This window comes from Solanum lycopersicum, chromosome 7 (assembly GCF_036512215.1).
Source record: "Solanum lycopersicum chromosome 7, SLM_r2.1".
NCBI classification, from domain to species: domain Eukaryota; kingdom Viridiplantae; phylum Streptophyta; class Magnoliopsida; order Solanales; family Solanaceae; genus Solanum; species Solanum lycopersicum.
In genome coordinates this window covers 38,969,495-38,993,360 of record NC_090806.1, presented here as the reverse complement: position 1 = coordinate 38,993,360, position 23,866 = coordinate 38,969,495, and positions in this window count along the sequence as shown.

Below are 23,866 nucleotides of genomic sequence, written 5' to 3'. Positions count from 1 at the left end.
AGCGAATAAATGCAGAAGAGACCACCTACAGAGCTTATGACGGTCCGTTGTGCTTGTGACGGTCCGTATGTGGCAGCGTAGTGCAGCTGCTGAAGGAAGATGGGGAAGTCTGACCAAGTTTGCGATTACGAAGATTGTGACGGTTCGTCGTGGCTCTGACGGTCCGTCCTGCAGGTTTGTCGTGAAGTCAGAGAAGTGATCCTAGTACCCAGATTCTAAGAGTTGAAGTGTTTTAGAACGAAGACCCTCGACGAACCGTTGTGCCTATGACCGTCCTTCATACTTGTCGTCGAGGGGAATAAAGAGAGCAGCAGAAGAAAAAGCACAAGTATGGGACGACGGAGTCTATGACGGTCCGTCGCGAGGTCCGTCAACCCAGCCGCGTTTTGGCAGATTTCCAGCAATTAGAATCCTTGTTTAATTAGGTTTTTGTTTTTTTATAAATATTTTGAAAAACCTCATTTTTGAGGTTAGACTCCGTATTGTTAGACTCTATGAGATTAGACATAAGATTTTTAGACTTTGTGTATTAGTGGTGGATTTTGATATTCTTGCACGTGATTTTTGGAGATTAATCAAGCAAACTTTGGATTTTATTCTTTCTCATTGAAGTAAGTACATTAATTTGTATTTAATATATTTGAAATATTGTGTTTATGGCTATGAGTAACTAAACTCCATAACTAGGATTGTGGGAACCATAGGCAAATAATGACATAAACCTTAACTAAAATAACAATTTTAGAATAGTGTCTTGCATGTATTAATAATTCTTTCGTTTAGAAGTCTTTTTAACGGATGGCCAACGTTAGAACTCGCCTTATTGCTACTTTCCGGACCAAGGAGGTAGATAATAAGAAAAGAATTATTAACATAGATTTATTTTATACTATCTAATAGGCTAGTACTGATTGGTACGAGGTAATAACTTAGTCAAATATCGAATATGATTCTTAATATGAGGTAAGTATAAGGGTTAGGATAGCAACACACGTAGCCGGACCAAGGTGCGGAGTGAGATTTTCTAGATGTCGGACCAAGGATTTAGAAATACATAACTTATCACTTTGCATGCAAGATACTAGGAAAGAATTGTTATAGTTAGAGTTATAAAGTTATGAACCTATGGGGAACACGTAAACCCTAGTTACTTTGATTAATTGATTAAACTCCAACTGTCAAAGCAGTTAAGTGTCTCTTCAAAGTTCGTTATTTATTTTCACTTAGTTAGAAATAGAAACCCCCCCTTTTTATGTTTTTACTTTTCAAGGAAGTCATGACCAAACATTAGTAATAACTGGTTCAAGTTAAGTGTAGACTATTTTCCTCGTCTGAAAAATCCCAACCTCACAAGTTGGCTTATTTACTTGACACGACCGCTTTACTTCTTATTTGAGAAGTATGTTTGAGCGTATCAAATTTTTGCACCGCAGCCGGGGAATATAGCTTTTAGATTAACTTGAACCTATTACTATAGTTTAGTTGATATTTTCTTGATTTTACTTTGTTTTATTGTTTTTGATTTCTTCTCAGAACTATCCTCCTTGTATGCCAAATACACGGAGAGGAAGATAACCCTTGTTTTCCTACTATCACGAGTTAGAGCGTACACTGCGCAATATGAATCAAAACTTGGGAATATAGGATGAGGATCCGAACCAAAACATCCTAGCTCCGATTGATGCTCATGGTCAGATGTTACTTGATGCTCCGGGTGAACATCAACAGAGGGGACAAAATCCCGGTCCACATCCCCAAGCATACTACATAGGGTAAGATAACATAGGAGACTCGGATGGGCCACTTGTCTTGCCCTCTCTACCCACAGGCCACACTTTTGTGGTATCTAGTAGCCTAATGCAAATGCTCACTGCAAGAGGTTTGTTTTCAGGGCTACCTTCTGAGGATTCACATGCCCATATAGCTAAGGTAAGGGAAGTGTGTAAAAGTCGTGTGGGGAGGCCTTATTTTGATCTAGATGTAATAGGGCTCAGAGTGTTCATTCTCTCACTGACGGGAGAGGCTGCTATATGGTTCACTGAGCTACCATATTACTCAATCTTCACATTCAACCAATTAATGGATGTTTTTTTGGCACGCTACTATCCGGTCTAAAAGAAACTAAACCACAAAGACTGAGTGAACAAATTTGTGGCACTACAAGGAGATTCAGTTAGTAGTTCTTGGGATAGATTCACCTCATTCATAAGAAGTGTTCCAAATCACCGTATAGATGATGAATCACTAAAGCAATACTTCTATCGGGGACAGGATGATAACAACAAAGCGGTGTTGGACACTATAGCAAGTGGATCTTATGGAGAATGGCCTTATGCTGCGATTGCTGAAAAATTAGAGAAAATGTCCTGAAATAACAAAGTTTGGAGTACTAGGAAGTCCAATATAGGGAGAAACACCTTCGCAGTGCAGTCCACTCACAACCCAGCCACAGATGAGATTCGGGAAGAAATGGCTCAGATGAAAACTGAGCTTGAGTTGGTACTAAAACATGTCACAGAGGGTGTAGAAAAGATAAATGCAGTCAACTACTTTGCTAAGACACCACCTCCTAATGATGAGTGCTATTATGTGGAGGACACTTATGCAGCAAAATGAGTAGACGAGAGGTTTCCGACCAAGTGCCCACGGCTCAAATCAGGATAATTTGCGCCAAGGTCAAGGGAACCAAGGTGGAAACTACGGTAACTACAACCGTGAGGGTCATTATGTCTGAGATGGAAACTACAACCGCAACAACATCTTTAACAGGGGTAACTATGCTAATAGAAACTATAGGAATGGGCCCTATGTCCCTCCTCAAAATGGTGAAGTTACTCCTAGTGATGGTGGAGATAGTATGGCGCGAGTTGAGGATATGTTGCACAAAATGATGAGGAGGTTTGACACTAGTGATGAACACATTAAAGAGTTGAGGTGTGATTTAGCTAGTATTGGGCAAAAAGTTGATACACATGCAATTTTGATTAAACAGATCGAATTGAAAGTGGCCTAATTATCTGTGACAGAGAACACACGGCAACTGGGAACTCTTCCTAGCAACACTGTCCAAAACCCAAAGAATGATGCACAGTGTATGACAATCACTTCTCGGGGTGGTAGGCAAACCATTGACCCACATATGCCATCTACTGAGGAAAATGTTAGAAAGGATAATGATAATGTGGTAAAGGGTAGTGGTGAACCAGAGGGATGTAATGGAAAAGATGCAGAAGTACCTATCAAGGTAATTCACATACCTAGGCCACCACCACCATTCCCTCAGACATTAGTGAAAAAGACCGAGGATGGTAAATACCGGCACTTCATAACAATGTTGAAAAAGCTTTCTATCAATGTCCCTTTTGTAGAAGCTCTAGAACAAATGCCCGGGTATGCCAAATTTAAGAAAGATCTGGTCACCAAGAAAAGATTAGTCACTTTCGAGGATGATGATAGACTGCAGCGTTGTAGTGCTATTGCTACAAGATCCCTCGTACAAAAGAAAGAAGATCCTGGTACGTTCACTATTCCTTGTACAGTATGGTCATTATATTTTGCGAAAGCATTATGTGATCTGGGGGCAAGCATAAATCTCATGCCCCTCTCGATTTACAAGAAATTGGGTTTGGGGGATCCAAAACCACTGCGATGCGGCTAGTGATGGCTGATCGGACAGTGAAACGGCCCATAGGGATACTACATGATGTGCTAGTAAAAGTTGAGCCATTCATCTTTCCGGTTGATTTTATTATTCTTGATTGCGAGGTCGATTTTAAAGTGCCTATTATTCTTGGGAGGCCATTCCTTGATACAGGTAGATCATTAGTCTATATGGAGAAGGGACATATGACATTTCAGTTGAAGAATGAAGAAGCGACTTTCAACATTTTTAGGACCATGAGGAAGAGTAGTGAGCTCCAATCGGTATCGTCAATATCCCACAAAGAAAAGATGAAGAAGGACACTGAAAATAAAAATGCAAAACAAGAGTTTATGGTTGGGGATTTGGTGCTTGTAGACAGTTCTGGGGTGCCTTGTCTTCCGGGCAAGCTCAAGTCCAAATGGACTAGCCCTTACCTGATTACCCATGTATTCCCTCATGGAGCAGTTGAGTTAAAAGCCAATGAGTGAATGTGGTTTAAGAGGAATAGAGATAGAATAAAACTCTATTTTAAGCATAAAGCATCAGGGAATGAAGATATAGAGGCATACCATCTTGATGAAGTCTGAGTAATCAAGTGTCCCCAGTCGTGCCGCGACATATTTTCAGGTGCTTTTTGGGAGGCAACCCAATACTTATCATCTTTTTAGTAATGGTATCATTTTTCTACTAATGGGTTTTAAATTAACAGGCACATCACGAAGAAATTGTGCCGAAAATTACTCTGTAGTAGTCAGTGACGGACACATCGATGGACCGTTGCGCCTGCGACGGACAGTCGTATGCATCCGTCGTACCAAGTACGTTTTCTGTTGTTTTGAAACTAGGGCACACACGACGGAACAAACGATGGGTCATCACAACTGTGACGGACTGTCGTCGGGGAACCGTCACTTGATTAATGAGGTATACCCGACCCGACCCGACCCGACTGGACCCTTTTTTAAAAATCAGACCGTTTAAACTCCCCAACACCTCATTTCACCCCTATTACTTCATTATTTCCCCCATTACTCTTTCCTTCTCAACTTCCACAATCTATTCCTCTATCGACCACCGATCATTGCCCACTCACAATTGTCCAAAGCCTTAAAGTGTTGTCTACTAGTGGAAACTGCTGCTGTGAGTGTCTATCTTTGCACCAAGTACTTGTGCATTTGTTTTTCTCCATTTCTAAGGTATGTGTCTCTAAATTTATACTCATTTATCTTGCATTTTTGTTTACTAGTTAGTATTATGCTTAGTTCCTCTTCGTATGTTGTTTACTTTAGATTATTCTATTTAACCTAGGTTACAAATGTTCGAAATTGTCATATTTACCACCCTAGACATAGGTGCTTTTGCATTGCTAGTTTCCTAGGTAGTTGGGTTAAACAGATGTAGGTCCAAAACAATACAAGGTTGATGTGGGTTCATCAGGGATGCTTAGTGTACCCTCAGTTATGTCACTGTTATTCAGAACGAGACCCCGATGACGGAATGTTGTAGGGTCCATTGCAAAATCCCTAGCACCCTTGTCCCAACGGACATATGTGACGGATCGTCGTACTCACGACGGTCCATCCTGCACAACCGTCATGCTAGTCAGAGACCCTGTTTCTAAGGGTCTCTTATTCTTTTTCTGAAGTGTTCCCCAACGGACACATGTGACGGTCCGTCTTCTTCACAACGGTTTGTCCTGCACAACCGTTCTGGTTGTCAGAGACAATTTTTCTAAGGGTCTCTCATTTTTTCCAAGTATCCTTCAACGGACACATGTGACGGTCCGTCCTGCATGACAGTCATGAAGGTTAGAGACCCCTCTCCTAAGGATCACCATTTTTTTTCTCAAGTGTCCTACGACGGACATCTACGACAGACCGTCATACCTGTGACGGCCCATCCTAGACATACTGTCATGCTAGTAAGAGACTCTCCTTCAGGGTTCTCTATATATACATAGTCTATGTAAAATACGACGGATCTCACGATGGTCTGTAAAAGTCACGACAAGCCATCAGAAGGCCCATCGTGTGTCACTGTTTCTACAGCAATGTCATACTATTTTCAATGTTTTATTTAGTATGGTTTCGCTTGTCTTTTTTGCCACTACTCATACTAATATTGATCCTTTGCAAGTACTATCTACTATTGCACCCAAGAAAGACCGAATCTACTCACGCGGGCAATCAAAGTCTGTCGCCCCATCTGCATGCATGATAATCGGCTCTAATGATGAGCAGGACCCTGCGTATGTTTCCTTAGACACTTCCACACCTTCCCGTGCTGCACGTGCTCCCAGAGCCACACCCAAAAAGGTGGCGTCCGGCGTAGTCACTGCCTCCCAGTCTGATGAGGAGCGCACACTAACCGGCACACCCTCTGGGTCAGCGACAAATGAGGAAGGAGCGTATCGATCCTTAGGAGTATCATGGTCTGAGAAAGCGTCTGGCTCTGCTGACGTTCCCGCACCCGTCATTGCTGCAGCGTCGGCCTCGTCTGATGAGGCTGACATTTCACACTGTACATCCGGCTCACCAGCTCAGGTCCCCACTCCAGCCTCTGACCAGCCCAACCGGTGGTATGTCGACAGGCAGTTTCAAGTATACTCCGACGCCAAGTTCAAGATTGATAAAGGAATGATGACTCGAACACTCACTTTGGAGCGGCGGGTACTTATAGGGAGTCTCCCGACGATACCGGGGATCCACAACAACTTCACCAGGCATCGCTTGAAGTGGACAACACGTTTGTTGGGACGATACAACGAAGAAATTGTCCGAGAGTTCTATGCATCCTACGTAGCAACTCTCCGATCACAAATCGATAGGCGGGCTTCCCCTGCTAAACAGGCCTCACTAGAGAAGGTCCGAGTCCGGAGTGTGCAGATTGACATTTCTTTGACAGCCATCCCCTGGTTTCTATACGGCGAGAGTGCAGATGCTACTTGGACCCCCCTCACTGCAGAGGTTGACTACCGCTGGCAGATAGTAAAGGATGGCCAGTTCTTGCACGAGCCAGCACTGAGAGATACCACCAAGAGGTGGATGGCCCTGCACCTGTCAGTAGACTGAGAGGGTGCCGATTGGGTGACTGAGCCTAAGGGGGCCATCAAGAAGGCAAACCTTACGTTAACAACAATGTTCTTGTGGCTGCTTGTCAATCACTGTCTTTCCCCAACAGCTGCTGACAACATCGTTACCTGGCATCGAGCAGCGTTGATGGCGGTGTTGATAGACGGATTCGAGGTTGACTTCGCATGGCTTCTCCATGCAGTCATGCATGAGAGGGCATTCAAGGTCACTACTACCTACCCTTTCCCATGAATGATCTTTGCCCTTTGAAGGTCCGCAAGTGTGCCCATATGGCACGTGGATTAGCTTAAGACCCCACAGGGCACTGTAGATGTCAGCCTCATCAGAGACGAGGCCAATGAGTTGGCTCCATGCAGAGGAAAGTAATGGAAAAGATGCAGAAGTACCTATCAAGGTAATTCCCATGCCTAGGCAACCACCACCCTTCCCTCAGAGATTAGTGAAAAAGACCGAGGATGGTAAATACTAGCGTTTCATAACAATGTTGGAGCAGCTTTCTATCAATGTTCCTTTTGTAGAAACTCTAGAACAAATGCCCGGGTATGCCAAATTTATGAAAGATCTGGTCACCAAGAAAAGATAAGTCACTTTCGAGGATGATGATAGACTGCAACATTGTAGTGCTATTGCTACAAGATCCCTCGTACAAAAGAAAGAAGATCCTGGTGCGTTCACTATTCCTTGTACAGTTGGGTAATTACATTTTGCGAAAGCATTATGCGATCTGGGGGCAAGCAAAAATCTCATGCCCCTCTCAATTTACAAGAAATTGGGTTTGGGTGATCAAAAACCCACTTCGATGCGGCTAGTGATTGCTGATCGGACAGTGAAATGGCCCATAAGGATACGACATGATGTGCTAGTAAAAGTTGAGTCATTTATCTTTCCGGCTAATTTTGTTATTCTTGATTGTTAGGTCGATTTTGAAGCCTATTATTCTTGGGAGACCATTCCTTACTACAGGTAGAGCATTAGTTGATATGGAGGAGGGACATATGACATTTCGATTGATTAATGAAGAAGCGACCTTCATCATTGTAGGACCATGAGGCAGAGTAGTGAGCTCCAATCGGTATCTTACTTATCCCACAAAGAAAAGATGAAGAAGGACACTGAACAGAGAAATGCAAAACAAGAGTTTATGGTTGGGTATTTGGTTCTTGTAGACAGTTCTGGGGTGCCTTGTCTTCTGGGCAAGCTCAAGTCCAAATGGACTGGCCCTTACCTGATTACCCAAGTATTCCCTCATGGAGCAGTTGAGTAAAAAGCCAAAGAGGGAATACGGTTTAAGAGGAATAGAGATAGACTAAAACTCTATTTTAAGCATAAAGCACCGGGGAATGAAGTGATAGAGGCATACCATATTGATGAAGTCTGAGTAATCAAGTGTCCCCAGTCGTGCCGCGACATTAAATCAAGCGCTTGTTGGGAGGCAACCCAATACTTATCATCTTTTTAGTAATGGTAGAATTTTTCTACTAATGGGTTTTAAATTTGCAGGCACATCACCAGGAAATTGTGCCAAAAATTACTCTGCAGCAGTCACTAACGGACACATCGACGGACCGTTGCGCCTGCGACGGATTGTCGTATGCATCAATCATACCAGGTACGTTTTCTATTTTTTTGAAACTAGAGCACACACGATGGAACCAACGACGGGTCATCACTACTGTGACGGACCGTCGTCGGGGAACCATCGCGTGATTAATGAGGTATACCCGATCCGACCCGACCCGGCTGGACCCTTTTTCAAAATCAGACCGTTTAAACTCCCTAACCCCTCATTTCATCCCCATTACTTCATTAGTTCCCCCATTACTCTTTCCTTCTAAACTTCCACATCTATCCTCTATGAATCACCGATCATTGCCCTATCACAATTCTCCAAAGCCCTAAAGTATTATCTACTAGTGGAAACTACTGCTGTGAGTGTCTATCTTGCCACCAAGTACTTGTGCATTTGTTTTTCTCCATTTCTAAGGTATGTGTCTCTAAATTTATACTTATTTATCTTGCATTTTTGTTTACTAGTTAGTATTATGCTTAGTTCCTCTTCGTATGTTGTTTACTTTAGACGATTCTGTCTAACTTAGGTTACAAATGTTCGAAATTGTCATGTTTGCCACCCTAGACATAGGTGCTTTTGCATTGCTCGTTTCCTAGGTAGTTGGGTTAAGCAGATGTAGGTCCAAAACACTACAAGGTTGATGTGGGTTCATCAGGGATGCTTAGGGTACCCTCAGTTCTGTTACAGTTTTTCAGAACGAGACCCCGATGACGGACCGTCGTACCCATAACGGACCGTCGTAGGGTCCATTGCAAATGCCCTAGCACCCCTGTCCCAACGGACACATGTGATGGATCATCGTACTCACGACAGTCTGTCCTGCACAACCGTCATGCTAGTTAGAGACCCTGTTTATCAGGGTCTCTCATTATTTTTTGCAAATGTTCCCCAATGGACACATGTGACGGACTGTCGTCTTCACAACGGTCCGTCCTGCACAACCGTTCTGGTTGTCAGAGACTCTATTTCTAAGTGTCTCTCATTTTTCTACAAGTGTCCTTCAACGGACACATGTGACGGTCCGTCCTGCATGACTGTCATGACGGTCAGGAACCCTCTACTAAGGATGTCCATTTTATTTCTCAAGTGTCCTACGACGGACATCTACGATCGACCGTTGTACCTGTGATGGCCCGTCCTGCACATACCGTCATGCTAGTTAGAGACTCTCCTTCAGGTTTCTCTATATATACACTGTCTAAGTAAAACACAACGGACCTCACGACGGTCCGTCATAGTCACGACGAGCCTTCACTAGGCCCGTCATGTGTCACTGTTTCTACAACAATGACATACTATTTTCAATGTTTTATTTCGTATGGTTTCGCTTATCTTGTTTGCCATTGCTCGTACTAATATTGATCCTTTGCAGGTACTATCTACTATGGCACCCAAGCAAGACCAAATCTACGCACGCGGGCGATCAAAGTCTGTCGCCCCATCTGCAATCATGATCATCGGCTCTGATGATGAGCGGGTCCCTGAGTATGTACCCCAGGTAGTTCCACACCTTCCCGTGTTTCACGTGCTCCCAGAGCCACACCCAAAAAGGTGGCATCCGGTGTAGTCACTGCATCCGAGTCTGATGAGGAGCGCACACTGACCGGCACACCCTCTGGGTCAGCGACAAATGAGGAAGGAGCGTCTGGATCCTTAGGAGTATCATGGTCCGAGGAAGCCTCTGCCTCTGCTGAGGTTCCCGCACCCACCACTGCTGTAGCGTCGGCCTCGTCTGATGAGGCTGACAGTTCAGACTCTACATCCGGCTCACCTGCTCAGGTCCCACTCCAGCCACCGACCAGCCCAACCGGTGGTGTGTCGACGGGCAGTTTCAAGTCTACTCCGACGCCAAGTTCCTGACTGATAAAGGAGTGATGACTCGAACACTCACTATGGAGCGGCGGGTACTTACAGGGAGTCTCCTGACGATGCCGGAGATCCACATCCTCTTCACCAGGCATCGCTTGGAGTGGACAGGACATTCGTTAGGATGATACAGCGAAGAAATTGTCCAACAGTTCTACGCATCCTACGTAGCAACTCTCCGATCACAGATCGATAGGCGGGCTACCCCTGCTAAACAGGCCCCACTGGAGAAGGTCCAAGTCTGGGGTGTGCAAGTTGACATTTCTTTGCAAGCCATCTGCCGGTTTCTATACGGCTAGAGTGCAGATGCTACTTGGACCCCCTCACTGCCGTGTTTGACTACCGCTGGCAGATAGTAAAGGATGGCCAGTTCTTGCGCTAGCCAGCACTGAGAGACCACCAAGAGGTGGATCGCCCTGCACCTGTCAGTACATGGAGAGGGTGCCGGTTGGGTGACTGAGCTGAAGGGGGCCATCAAGAAGGCCAACCTCACGTTCACAGCAAAGTTCTTGTGGCTGCTTGCCCTTCACTGCCTTCACGTTCGAGGTGGACTTCGCATTGCTTCTCAAGGCAGTCATGCACGAGAGGGCATTCAAGGTCACTACTACTTACCCGTTCCCGTGCATGATCTTTGCCCTTTGCAAGTCTATAGGTGTGCCCATATGGCACGTGGATCATCTTAAGAACCCACAGGGCACTGTAGACGTCGGCCACATCAAAGACCAAGCCAATGAGTTTGCTCCACGCACAGTGCCCCGTCCAGTGCTTTCCCCACTTGTTGATGATCTTGTTGATACTGTAGCCCAGGCCCACACAACTACACAGGCATCCACCGACACTACCCTGTCGAGTCTATTTCGGGTAGTAGCACAGCCCCAAGCTCCTCTCGTACAGCCCCTCAACCGGCACTGGTCCCGCTTGCAAGGGTCAAAAAACTAAAGGCAAAAATGGCCACTCTTCTGCATCATATCCAGCCGTGGATGCAGAAGTCGATTACTTAGTCCAAAGAGCATCTATAGAGGAAAATGATGCAGTTTACAGAGCGAAGGATCGGTGAGGTTAACCAGCGCCTGGACGCCTTTGAGTTGAGAGTGCTAGCCCGACCAGCCCCTCCGGTGGATGTGTCGACTCTTCAGGCTGTTGTCGACAGTCTTCGTGCAGACATCGACACGATCATAGAGGGTAGGTTGTCGGAGTCTGAGGCCCCTTCTATCGATCCTGCTAAGGACACCGTGTTGGAGGCTCTTTTTGCTACTTCTGACATTCCACCACCTCCCCCTCGAGAGAGTGCCAAGAGGCGTAGGGGTTGAGTAGAGGACGAGGCGCGAGCACGGAAGAAGGAGCGCCGAGATATACAGGCTGCGAGGAGAGTCTCCCTTGCTGAGGAGGAGGCAGACCGAATGAGAGCATCTGAGTTAGCGGTTGCGGCATCTAGCTATGGAGATAGCAGGAGGCACTACTGATGGTGCGGTTGTTGTTGAGGACACTATTGAGGGTGTCCAGATTGAAGAGGACGTGGATTCCGGGGAACCAGACCCACCAACTTACTGATCGACGGCGCTTTGCGCCACAGGTTTTCTCACCTACCACTCCTGTATTTAGATTTTTATGCATTGGGGACAATTGCATGTCTTTTTGTTGGGGGTGGGGTAAGTGGATAGTGAGTGTTAGGGTGAAGTCTGAGTAGCCCAATTAACTATCCTCTTTTGGGGTTTTCTTGCCTGTGTTCTTTTTCCCCAAAATACTGATTACTTTTTCTGTTGAACCGGCATGTTTATATCTTTTGTACATAGTTTAAGTCTGAAGCATGATGGCTAAAATAATATCCTGATAAACTTGAAAATAATGCATGACTAGGCATAGTAACTGATAATTGTGTGGCTCTAAGGATGAAATAGAGTTACACCATTGTATTACCCTAAGTCTTAAATTCAAACTAGGTGTCTGATAATCTGGTATAGTGATGACATGTCAAGTGAGTGTGAGGAAATTTGAATGGTCCACTATTGGAACTGAGCAAGAACTTTCCTCGTTAGTCCTGCTAAAAGTAAGTTGTAATAGACAATTTGGAAAGGATCATAGGCTCTTATTCAATAATATCCCATTTCAAGCCTAAATAAAAGAAACAAAATGAAATTTATCCTTCTTTGATCCAAATAATCTGATATTAAAATTAGACCTTTCTTTTTCACCCCAACTGATCTTTTCTGGGAACAATGTGTTGGCCCTTGTCCCTCCTTGGACATGTGCACCTCAGCTTATGCCGAAAGCATAAGTTGAGGGTGGCTAATGCATAAACAACCTTCGTTATGGCCCTGACCAAACTTTGGGTATTGTGTACCTTGACTCATGGAAATGCCATGAGTTGAGGGTAGCTACTATGAGGAATGCTCTGGAAAGTGGGGTTGAAAGAACAAAGAGAGAGAAAGAACAAAAGTAAAGTGACTCATGAATTATTTGAAAACAAAAGTAAAGAAAAAGGAAAAATATACAAGAAATACAAGCAAGAGAAGAAGAGAGTCACTCACACCAATGAAGAACAAAGAGAAAATAGCAAGGTGAAAGAATATGAGAAACTGGGCGAGATAAAATAAGAGACAGTGGAAGGTTTATCCGATATGTCAAGGAGGGAAAAAAGTCACGAAGGTATACCAAAATATACCTTACCTTACCCTGAGCCTATGTTACTAGCTAAAAAAGTCCTATCGAGATCGTAAGGGTTGCATAGCGAACTTAAGGCAGTGAAAATAAGGGCAAGCTTAAGGAAAAGGTATGAATGAGTGTGACTTTGTTCTGAGAGTGAGTGTTGAAAAGTAATCCTTATACTCAAACTGAAATTATTGTCTGAAAAAGGAGGATTTTGTTTTAAAGTGAGTACACTAGTTGCAATACCAGAATTATTAGCACCTCGGTGAGAAATTGAAGAGGATAGGTGTTAGTGCATTGTGAGTTTGTGTCATGTTCTGATCCCACAAAATTCAAGCCTAATAGTTATAGCATACATAGATTTGATGAGATTAATCGGGATTGATAGCCAAATGATTGCAAAGGATAAAACATGGATACTACTGTATAATGATTGTGTAGTGAGTCATAGAGCGTCGCTTGAGGACAAACAACGGAGGGTGTTGATATACCATGGTTTCACGGTATTATTAATACTTTTTCCTTATGTTTTGTGTGTCCAAAAGCCTTTCTGTGCTAATTTTTATATAAGTTTCTCTTTGTTTTGCAGGAAATCTGTCCAAAGCTGAATGGGGAGATTTTGAGCGAACAAATGCAGAATAGACCACCTAGGAAGCTTATGACGGTCCGTCGTGCTTGTGACGGTCCGTAGGTGGCAGCGTAGTGCAGCTGCTGAAGGAAGATGGGGAAGTCTGACAAAGTGTGGGATTACGAAGCTTGTGACGGTCCGTCGTGGCTCTGACGGTCCGTCTTGCAGGTTCGTCGTGAAGATAAGAGAAGTGATCCAGTACCTAGATTCCATGAGTTTAAGTGTTTTAGAAAGAAGACCCTCGACGAACCATTGTGCCTATGACGGTCCGTCATACTTGCTGTTGAGGTGAATGAAGAGAGCAGCAGAAGAAAATGCACAAGTATGGGACAACGGAGTTCACGACGGTCCGTCGTGACCACGATGGTCCGTCGCGAGGTCCATCGACCCAGGCGTGTTTTGGCAGATTTCGAGCAATTAGAATCCTTGTTTAATTAGGTTATTGTTTTTTTAAAAATAGTTCGAAAAACCTCGTTTTTGAGGTTAGAATCCGTATTGTTAGACTATGAGATTCGACATCAGATTTTTAGACTTTGTGTATTAGTGTTGGATTTTGAGATTCTTGCAAGTGATTTTTGGAGATTAATCAAGCAAACTTTGGATTTTATTCTTTCTCATTGAAGTAAGTACATGAATTCATATTTAATATATTTGAATATTGTGTTTATGGCTATGAGTAACTAAACTCCATAACTAGGGTTGTGGGAACCATAGGCAAATAACGATATAAACCTTAACTAAAATAACAATTCTAGAATAGTGTCTTACATGTATTAATAATTCTTTCATTTAGAAGTCTTTTTAACGGATGGCAAACGTTAGAACTCGCCTTAATACTACTTTCCGGAACCAATGAGGTAGTTAATAGGAAAAGAATTATTAACATAGATTTAGTGTATACAATCTAATAGGCTATTACTGATTGGTACGAGGTAATAACTTAGTCAAATATAAACAACGATGCTTAATATGAGGTAAGGATAAGGGTTAGGATAGCAACACACGTAGACGGACGAAGGTGCGGAGTGAGATTTTCTAGATGCCGGACCAAGGATTTAAAAATACATAACTTATCACTTTGCATGCAAGATACTAGGAAAGAATTGTTATGGTTAGAGTTATCAAGTTATGAACCTGTGGGGAACATGTAAACCCTAGTTACTTTTATTAATTTATTAAAATCCAACTGTCAAAGCTGTTAAGTGTCTCTTCCAAGTTCGTTATTTATTTTCACTTAGTTAGAAATAGAAACCCCCCTTTTTATGGTTTTAATTTTCAAGAAAGTCATTGACCAAACAATAGTAATAATAGGTTGAAGTTAAGTCTAGACTATTTTCCTCGTTGGAACGATCCAAACCTCACTAGTTGGGTTATTTACTTGACTCGACCGCTTTACTTCTTATTTGAGAACAAAGTTTGAGTGTATCAATGATGCACATCACTTAAAGTTTATCTTAAGCTTCATATTTGAGATGTAGGAACTTCGTTCTCAATCTCACTTTTACTCAATGCACATCGCAACTCATGTTACACAAAAATCTTGTCAACGTTACACAAAAACAAAAACAGGAATTCAAGCGTAAACTCATATTAACTCATATATTGTAAGTATAAGACACATAGTTATGGACTTAAACCATAAAAATCGACTAATGAACAAAAATTTAGAGTTTCATAAACAGAATCAGAATTAGGAAGAGTATATCTAACAATAAGAACTGAACAAGTGAGTCTAACGGGATCTCATGTTTGCCTCGGCCTCCCATGTTGCTCCATCAACAAGGTGGTTCCTCCAGAAAACCTTTACGGTGGCAACCTCCTAATTCCTCGTCTTCTTCACTTAGAGATCTAAAATTTCAACTATAACCTCTTCATAAGAAAGTTTCTCATCAACTCCTAACCCCTTAATAGGCGGGATGGATGTTGGATCACTTATACAAGTTTTAAGCATCGAAACATAAAAAAGAGGATGAAAAGAATCCAAGTCATTTGGTAACTTCAGTTCATAGGCAAAATTCCTTACTCGTTGTAAGGCCTCATAAAGACCTATATACCACAGACTCAACTTCCCTTTGTTACCAAACCTCATCACCCCTTTCATGGTTGATATCTTCAGATAGACTTTATCACCTACCTCAAATTCAAGAGCCCAATTCTTGTTATCAGCATAGGATTTTTTACGATTGTAAGCAGCAACCAATCTATTCCTAATCATTCTCACCTTTTACATAGCCACATGTATGATCTTAGGTCTAAGGATGGCAGATTTTCCTATCTCAAACCACCCAATTGGGGACATACATCTCCTTCCATATCGTGCTTCTAAAGGTACCATCCCAATACTGAAATGGTAGCTATTATTACAACAGAACTCAATAAGTGGCAAGTGATCATCCCAACTCCCCTTTAAGTCAATATCACTTGCGTTCAGCATGGCTTAAAGGTTCTAAATAGTATGCCCTGATTGTCCATCCATTTGAGGAAAAAAAGCCGTACTAAGATTCATATGTGTACCCAAGCTCTTTAGGAAAGATCTGTAAAAGTGAGAAATGAACTGCGCTCACCTATCCGAAATGATCAATAAAGGGATCCCATTCCACCTCACTATCTCATCAATATATAGCTTGGCATAATCTTAAGCCCTCTAATAAGACTTCACAGGAATGAAGTGAGCCGACTTAACAATGACCCAAATGGAATCATCAAGTTTCCTGATCCTGGGAAGACCAACCACAAAGTGTATTAATAGCCTCTCACTTCCATGTTGGGATCTCAATCGACTGGGTAAGACCTCAAGGCTTAAGGTGTTCGGCCTTAACCTTTTGGCAATTGGGGCAGTCCTCCACAAACATAGAACTAACTTTTTTCATACCGTCCCACAAATAAATATCCTTGAGATCATGATACATCTTGGTGGAACCTTGATGAAAGGAATACCTGGAGCCATTAACCTCTGCCATAATACTAGGTCTTAGATTATCAATATTGGGCACACATAATCTACTCTGGTATCTAAGCACACAATCCCCCAAGGAGTGATTTATTCAGCTTGCTCAACACTGATCCATTCAACTTCATGAGGACTGAGTTGAGATGATGCTTAGCTTTAATATCTACGACAAATGAGGATTCAAAATTGGAATGAATTGAAATACCCCCACTTGGTATATATTCCAGCCATACATCTAACCTAGATAATTGGCATACCTCTTTAACCAGCTTCTTTTTCTCATCATAAATATGAGACACACTTCCCATGCTCAATCGTCTCAAAGCATCGGCCACTACATTGGCCTTACCTGGGTGATAGTGGACACTCATGTCATAATCCTTGATAAGCTCTAGCCATCTTCTCTAACAAAGATTCAATTCTCTCTGTGTAAAAACATACTAAAGCCTGTTATGGTCAAAAAATACATCAACATTTACACCAGATAAGTAATTTTTCAAAAGTTGTAACACAAGTACCATAGCAGCTAACTCAAAATCATGGATTGGTTAATTCTTCTCGCGGATTTACAACTGTCTTGAATTATATGCAATTGCCTTGCCATCCTACATAAGAACACATACCAAACCTACGTGGTAAGCATCACAGTACACCACATACCCTTCATCACTCCTCGAAAATGTGATAACTGGGACTGAAGTGAGTTGGTGTTTGAGCTCTTGGAAGGTATTTCCACAAGTTTTAGACCACTCAAACTTCGCCTACTTCTTTGTTAAAGTTGTCAATGAAGCACCAATAGTGGAAAAGCTCTCATCAACACCTTTTATAGTAATAAGCCAAACCCAAGTAACTCCGAATGTATGTAGGAGTGAGGGGTCTCGTCAACTTCTTTACTAACTCAATCTTTTTTTGATCAACCTTTAAAACCTAGTGGGACACAAAATGACCAAGGAAGGTCATTTATGTCAGCCAAAAATCACCTTTGCTAAATTTTGTATACAGCTGATATTCCCTGAGTACTTGCAATATCATTCTCAAATGTTGTTCATGTTTTTCTTTGGTCTTAGAGTATATGAGGATGTCATCTATAAATACTATGACAAAAAAATCAAGGTATTTACAGAAGACCCTATTTATAAGGTCCATAAATGAGGTTAGTCCATTAGTGAGAAAAAATAACATCACAAAGAAACCCGTAATGACCATACCTAGTACGGAATGAAGTCTTAGGAACATCGTCTCGTCTTACTCTTAGTTGTTGATACCTGACCGGAGATCTATTTTAGAAAAGAAACTTGAACCTTAGAGCTGATCATATAGATCATCAATTTTGGGAATAGAGTATTTGTTCTTTGTAGTGACTTTGTTGAGTTGCGATAATCGATAAACATTCTAAGAGTTCTATCCTTCTTCTTAACGAACAACACTGGATCACCCCATGGGGATATGCTCGGCTTTTTGAAGCCCTTATCAAGTAGATTTTTTAACTGCAATTTAAACTCATTGAGTTTTGAAGGAGCCATTTCATCGGGAGGAATGGAAATTGGTTTAGTGTTTGGATCTAGGTTAATACCAAAGTCAATTTCGCGTTCAGGAGGGAAACATGGTAAATCCTATAAGACATATTGAAACTCGTTCACTATGGACACAGAGTCTATGGAAGGAACTTCATGTTCTAAGTCATTGACTATGACTAAGTGGTATAAATACCCCTTAGATAACATCTTATTATCTTTAAGATGGGAAACTATTTGGCCTGTTGGATTTGAACTATGCCCTTCCTATTCCAGCTCTAACTTATTAGAAAACTGAAACCTTACTACCCTGTTTCGATAGTCTATGGAATCATAGTATTTATGGAGCCAATCCATACCCAAAACTATATCAATGTCAAGCATTGTTAATTCTATTAGGTTAGCATAGGTAACTCTGTCAAGAACAGTTATTGGGCAATCTCTATATACTCTTTCAGCTCTAATTTTGTCTCATATGGGAGTACTAACTAGAAAAGGTTCATGCAAGATCTCAAGAAGCAAGTCAAATTTACTAGGTACTAAAGGAGTAACAAAAGACAATGTGGATCCTAGATCTAACAATGCATACACAGGAAAAGAAAAGACATGAAAGTTACCAGTGACCACATCAGTTGACTTCTTCTACTCTTGTCTACCTTTTATAGCATAGAACCTGTTCCTCTTGGGAGGCTCGACTGCACCAGTAGGATTAGGCCGACGTTGAGTATCTTCCTTGGCCAGATTCTTCACATGTGGGCATTCCCTGATCATATGCAACACTCATAGCAGGGCATTAGAACATACCATGCACTTATCTCCATGCAAGCGACTGCACTTACCGCACGACTTTCTATCACGTTGGGCATTTCTATCATTGCCCTTCTTGGGGCCATACTTTTCCCCTTTGGAATTTGTGTTCCTAGAAGAAGTAGGATTACCTGAGTGTTGGTGCCCCTTCTCTAATTTGGGACTGTTCTGGACTCCAAATAAACTCCTACCAGTTCTAGAACCATCCTGATCCGATGGTCTAGGTTTCTTTCTTTCTCGGCCTCCCTTCCTCCAACGACTCTCCTCCACCTTCTCTGAATGTACCATAAATATAGAAAGGTCCATGTCATCATTCAACACGGCTTCCTGATATTCCTCCTCTAGATCCTCCGCTAAACTAGTCACATTCTTGCTCATCTCATCCCTACTACTGGACACCAAGGAAGAATCATATTTGGAAAGTTTAACAAACTTCAAATAGTATTTGTTGACTTACATACCTCCCTGACGTAGGTTGATGAACTCCTCAACCTTATCCTCTCTCTACTCTCTGGGAAAGAACCTCTCTAGGAATGCAGTCTTGAGAATGTACCAAGTGATAGGGACTTTTCCTGGTGCTCGACCATCTACCCATATCTTGTATCATACCTGAGCCACATCCTTGAACTTGTATGCACCAAACATAGCCTTCTACTCTTCATTTACAGCCATAGTATAGAGAATCTTGAGGACCTCATCCACAATCTTCTGGGGATCCTCATTTGTTCTGCACCTGAAGTAGACTAGAGGATTCATCCAGGTGAAATCTCTTAGTCTTCTAGCCATGGAGCTAGCATGTGGGTTCTCCTTAGGAGCTTCTCTCTAGTGTCATGAGTTGTGATAGCCTGTTCCTGAGCAGTGACGGCTTTGGCCATCTAAAACAGTGTTTCTCTCACTTCTCCATCCACCAACGTAGCAGGTTTGACAGGAACTTCCACTCCAGTAGCTGGGGCTCGAGGAGGAGCTTGCTTTCCCCCAGCAGCTATTTCCCTAACAATCTTGCTTGCGTTTCTTCTTGTGTTCATTTTTCTACACGCCTAACAAGAAGGAAGTTAGATTCTACAATGACACAAAATGTAAAAAAACTATACACAGAACGATAAAGAGTAGAAGAATGGAATATTCTTAATATCACCAAGTCTCTAAGTCATGGTTGTAGTGCATTTCACAACCAGAAGCTAGAAACTACGCAACATGGTTGTTTGGAGCCTTAGATACTACATAATTATACCTCATACTATGATACCTAGTTTGTCACACCAGGGTTCGAGACCCTAGATGAGATCGGCGTCGTTAACCTCTCAGAGTTCGCAGACAAGCCGCTTCTTATCTTTCATCCCGATCATACAATTAAATTTAGTGGAAAATTTAACGTTTTTAAATTTACTAAAGTGTACTTAGATTTCATATGATTCTTGCATAAGAGTGATATACTAACATCTCAAAATAAACAACCATCGATTAACAGATTGAAAAATTGAATTGAAGAATTCATAATAATATTAACAGTTGCCAAACAGGACTTAGTACAAAATATTTAACAAATGTTTGAAAGAGAACACTAGGGACAACATCCACTAGCTATATCTTATCTGATAAATCTTAAATATAAAGCGTAGGCTTCCTTTAACTCAAGAGGACCTACCAAAGTCTGGAGAAACTAGACTAAACAATTTCAACTAATCTTCAATCTACTTCAAAGAGCTGCACCTATAAAAATAACAATTGTACATGGTTTAGTACACACTTGTACTAAGTATGGGTATATTCACATAATCACATAAGCACTATGCATGATCAAGGAAAACTCTTCCTATAGCAACATGCCATTTTTTGAAAGTGAAGTCACTTCACTCTCCTGATTCATTATTTATTAATCATGCTAAGAATATGCCGTATTTTCATGTATTTAAAGAACTCAAATCATTTCCTAAATGAACATAAGATCTTGTAATCATGAACATAATTTTAGAACAACTCAAGCAAAATTCAATATTTTCCCCCCTAAGGCCGAGAACTCCCTCACCAAAACTTATATAATTTTTCAGTCTTTTCAATTTTTTAATGTGTAGTTCAATGATCTCCTTTGAGTCTATGTTTTACTTAAGAGTGCAATGATTCATTGTAGTCCCATTCCTACAATGAATCAAGTTAGTAATCCAAAAGACTAAGGAAATGATTTGACTGCCCTACTCACAAGTTATTCTTTTCATTCTTGTTAAATTGGCATGAAGTCTTTATAATCCAATATTTATTGGCTATGCCCATTATTTCATCATTTGTATAATATAAAGATTATGGGGCATATATTCATAATCTAATTGATGATTCATTGTTTTGCTCCCTTTATTAGCCTAAGCCAATTATTGTTAATACTTCATTCTAATCAAACAATGATGATTTGATATACTTATGTTTTTGCTTACTTATTTAACTTTGAACTTACATTTCTTCTTCTTTAGTCTCATGTTAACTTTGAACATGATAGGTTGACTTAGAATATTCTTTTAAGACTTCCATTGGGATCATTCTAGGCAATGACTAAGAATGAATTACATCATTACTTAGTCTAACCTCAACCTTTGGTCATCCTATCCGAACACCCCTCATCTTCCTAATTCGTTCTTTCTTTATTTCTTACTTACTTTCTTTAATAAATCTTTAGCAATTAACCGACATAGATCATGTGAGCTAACATGAAATCCAGAGTCTTCCCCACACTAAAAGGAAGTTGTTGACCGGCTAAAGTGAAACTAAATAATTCCTAGCTTTCATAGGTGGATTCACTAGCTAGTAACCTATACAGGCGACATAGTTTACAGACTAGGAGAATTCAGAGACCCTTATGCACCTTGGAGGTAGTCTGATTTCATGAGGCTTACATGTTCTTGCACAAGTTCATTACTAGTCTATCTGTGCTTAGCTCAATTTATCATACATTACACCTTTTAGAGTTGACTCATACATTATGGTTGCTCGCTTCTAGTATGAGGTATGCTTAGCTCAATAGATGACTTGTCATCCCTTGATATACTTGATGAATGTGAACTTAAATATTGCATTATCATTATGGTGTGAATGAGACTTGTCTCACGATTTCTATCACCCTTTTATTTGAGTATCTTTAACATAATTGTTTAGGTGCAAGTGAGACTTGTATCACTTACTTTAGTATCCCATTGTAGGTCTATTTCATAATACATAGGCTTTTAGTTATTTCATTACTCACCTTATCTTGTTCAATGTTATTTGGTATTCTTGTACCATTCTTTATAAAAGTTATAAAAACTTATTCAATATGCTACTATGTTCACTAGTTCATTTAGATAGGGTATGTTGGGACTTGTCCCAACATTGGCATACCATAGGTTATGAGTTCATTGAGTTACATCTTTTCAAGTCAATCTTTAACATGTATTTGTCCTTACAAGAAACATCATAATTTACATTGGTCATATAAGATTCGTATGACTTAGTCATTTGCCAATTTTATTACAGATTTTGGAAATAATATTGATGGTCAATTTATTGGCATAAACCAAACTTTCACTAAACACTTGTCATGATATTATCACTAGCCAAGTCAATTGAATTTATGTATATACTATGGTAATCTCATCATTTTAATCAATCCACCTTATAACATTTGATTAGATGATAAGAGCAATTGAGTGCTTAGTTTGACCAATCTATAAAGTTGATTTAGCATTGAAGATTCATTAACTAGATTTGATTCTCATTCTTATTGCTTCTTGGAAACATTGAATTCCAATCACTTACAACATATCTATTGTAAACACACACAGTAATCGAAACCTTCATTCCTTTAAACAGTAAACTGAATTTCATGAACGACTTATAACAATTTCATCTTCTCGAACACAATTGGGCATTACAACATTCTTATTTCATGTAAATGATACTCTAATCATATGGATCTAACATATAGGTCTCATTCAACATTAACAAATCATATAAACCTAAACATAATGATCAATTATAACCACATACCAACAACAGGCTCGAGATTTGCATCATACATAGTACAAGAATCAGAAATAGGGAGAACTAGGGAGATGAACATTCGACAACTTCATTGGGAACAACCCTATTTTTAGTTTTCTTGAATTCAAAATCTTTTATTAGTATCCTTGGTAAAGGAATATATGATAGGAAACCCTATCTTACTATAGAATTGAATCTACGAAGATCATTTTGTAAATTGCACGAAAATTTTTAAGAATTGCCTTGAAATCGCCTAAGGAGAACCGAGAATATTTTACTATTTTTCTTCAGTTTTTTCACTGTTTTGAGTTTAAATGTGATTCTAAGTCTTAAGAACTTAATATTGACTAATTCAACTTAGGCTATTTAATTTAATTAAATAAATCAATTAGCTAGTTTCCAAAACTCCCCTCGTAAATGGACTAAAAATAGGAGAATATTTGACTTAGCCAAATTTTGAAAATTTTCTAAGGGTTTCGGTTTGACCATGTATTTCAAATTAATTATTAAGTTTTTATTTAATTAAATGAGTGACCTGGGGCAATTACATAAGTACCCCTAAGTCACTAGGACCGTAACCAACCCTTTTACCATCCTAGTTTATGTACTAGGATGTTTCTTTAGTTAGGTACTCAGGTAGTGTCACCTGGTTAGGTCTTCGTATTTTGGGCACACTAGTTAGTTTATTTTAGTTAGTCTGACGTGAGTTAGCTAGTTAGGTAAGTTAGTTAGAAGTTAGAAAGCTAGGCCTAACGTGGCTTGACCTGACGTGTGTCCCCCTAACAACCCTAATTGAATTTTGTTGGGCTTGGTCGTTTGGTCTCTTGGATGGTAGCACATGTTCTTGCACATGTGTTGTCGTGCACTTTCCTAACCATGCACTCCGTAGTTGAACTTGGAAAGTTCACTTCTTGTCCCAACGATCCTCATTATGTCCCTGGTCACTTCTAATCTACATGATCATTTAAAATGATCATGTGCTATTGTACCTAGGCTTGACACTTTGATGCCTCGTACCTAATGTGTGTAAGTTATGAAATCAAAATTTTAGCCTAGGGTCTTCATTGTAGGTACAATTCTTAAACAAGTTTTAATTGAAGCATTTGAACATCAAAGTATATCTAAAGTTACTTGTAAATACATAG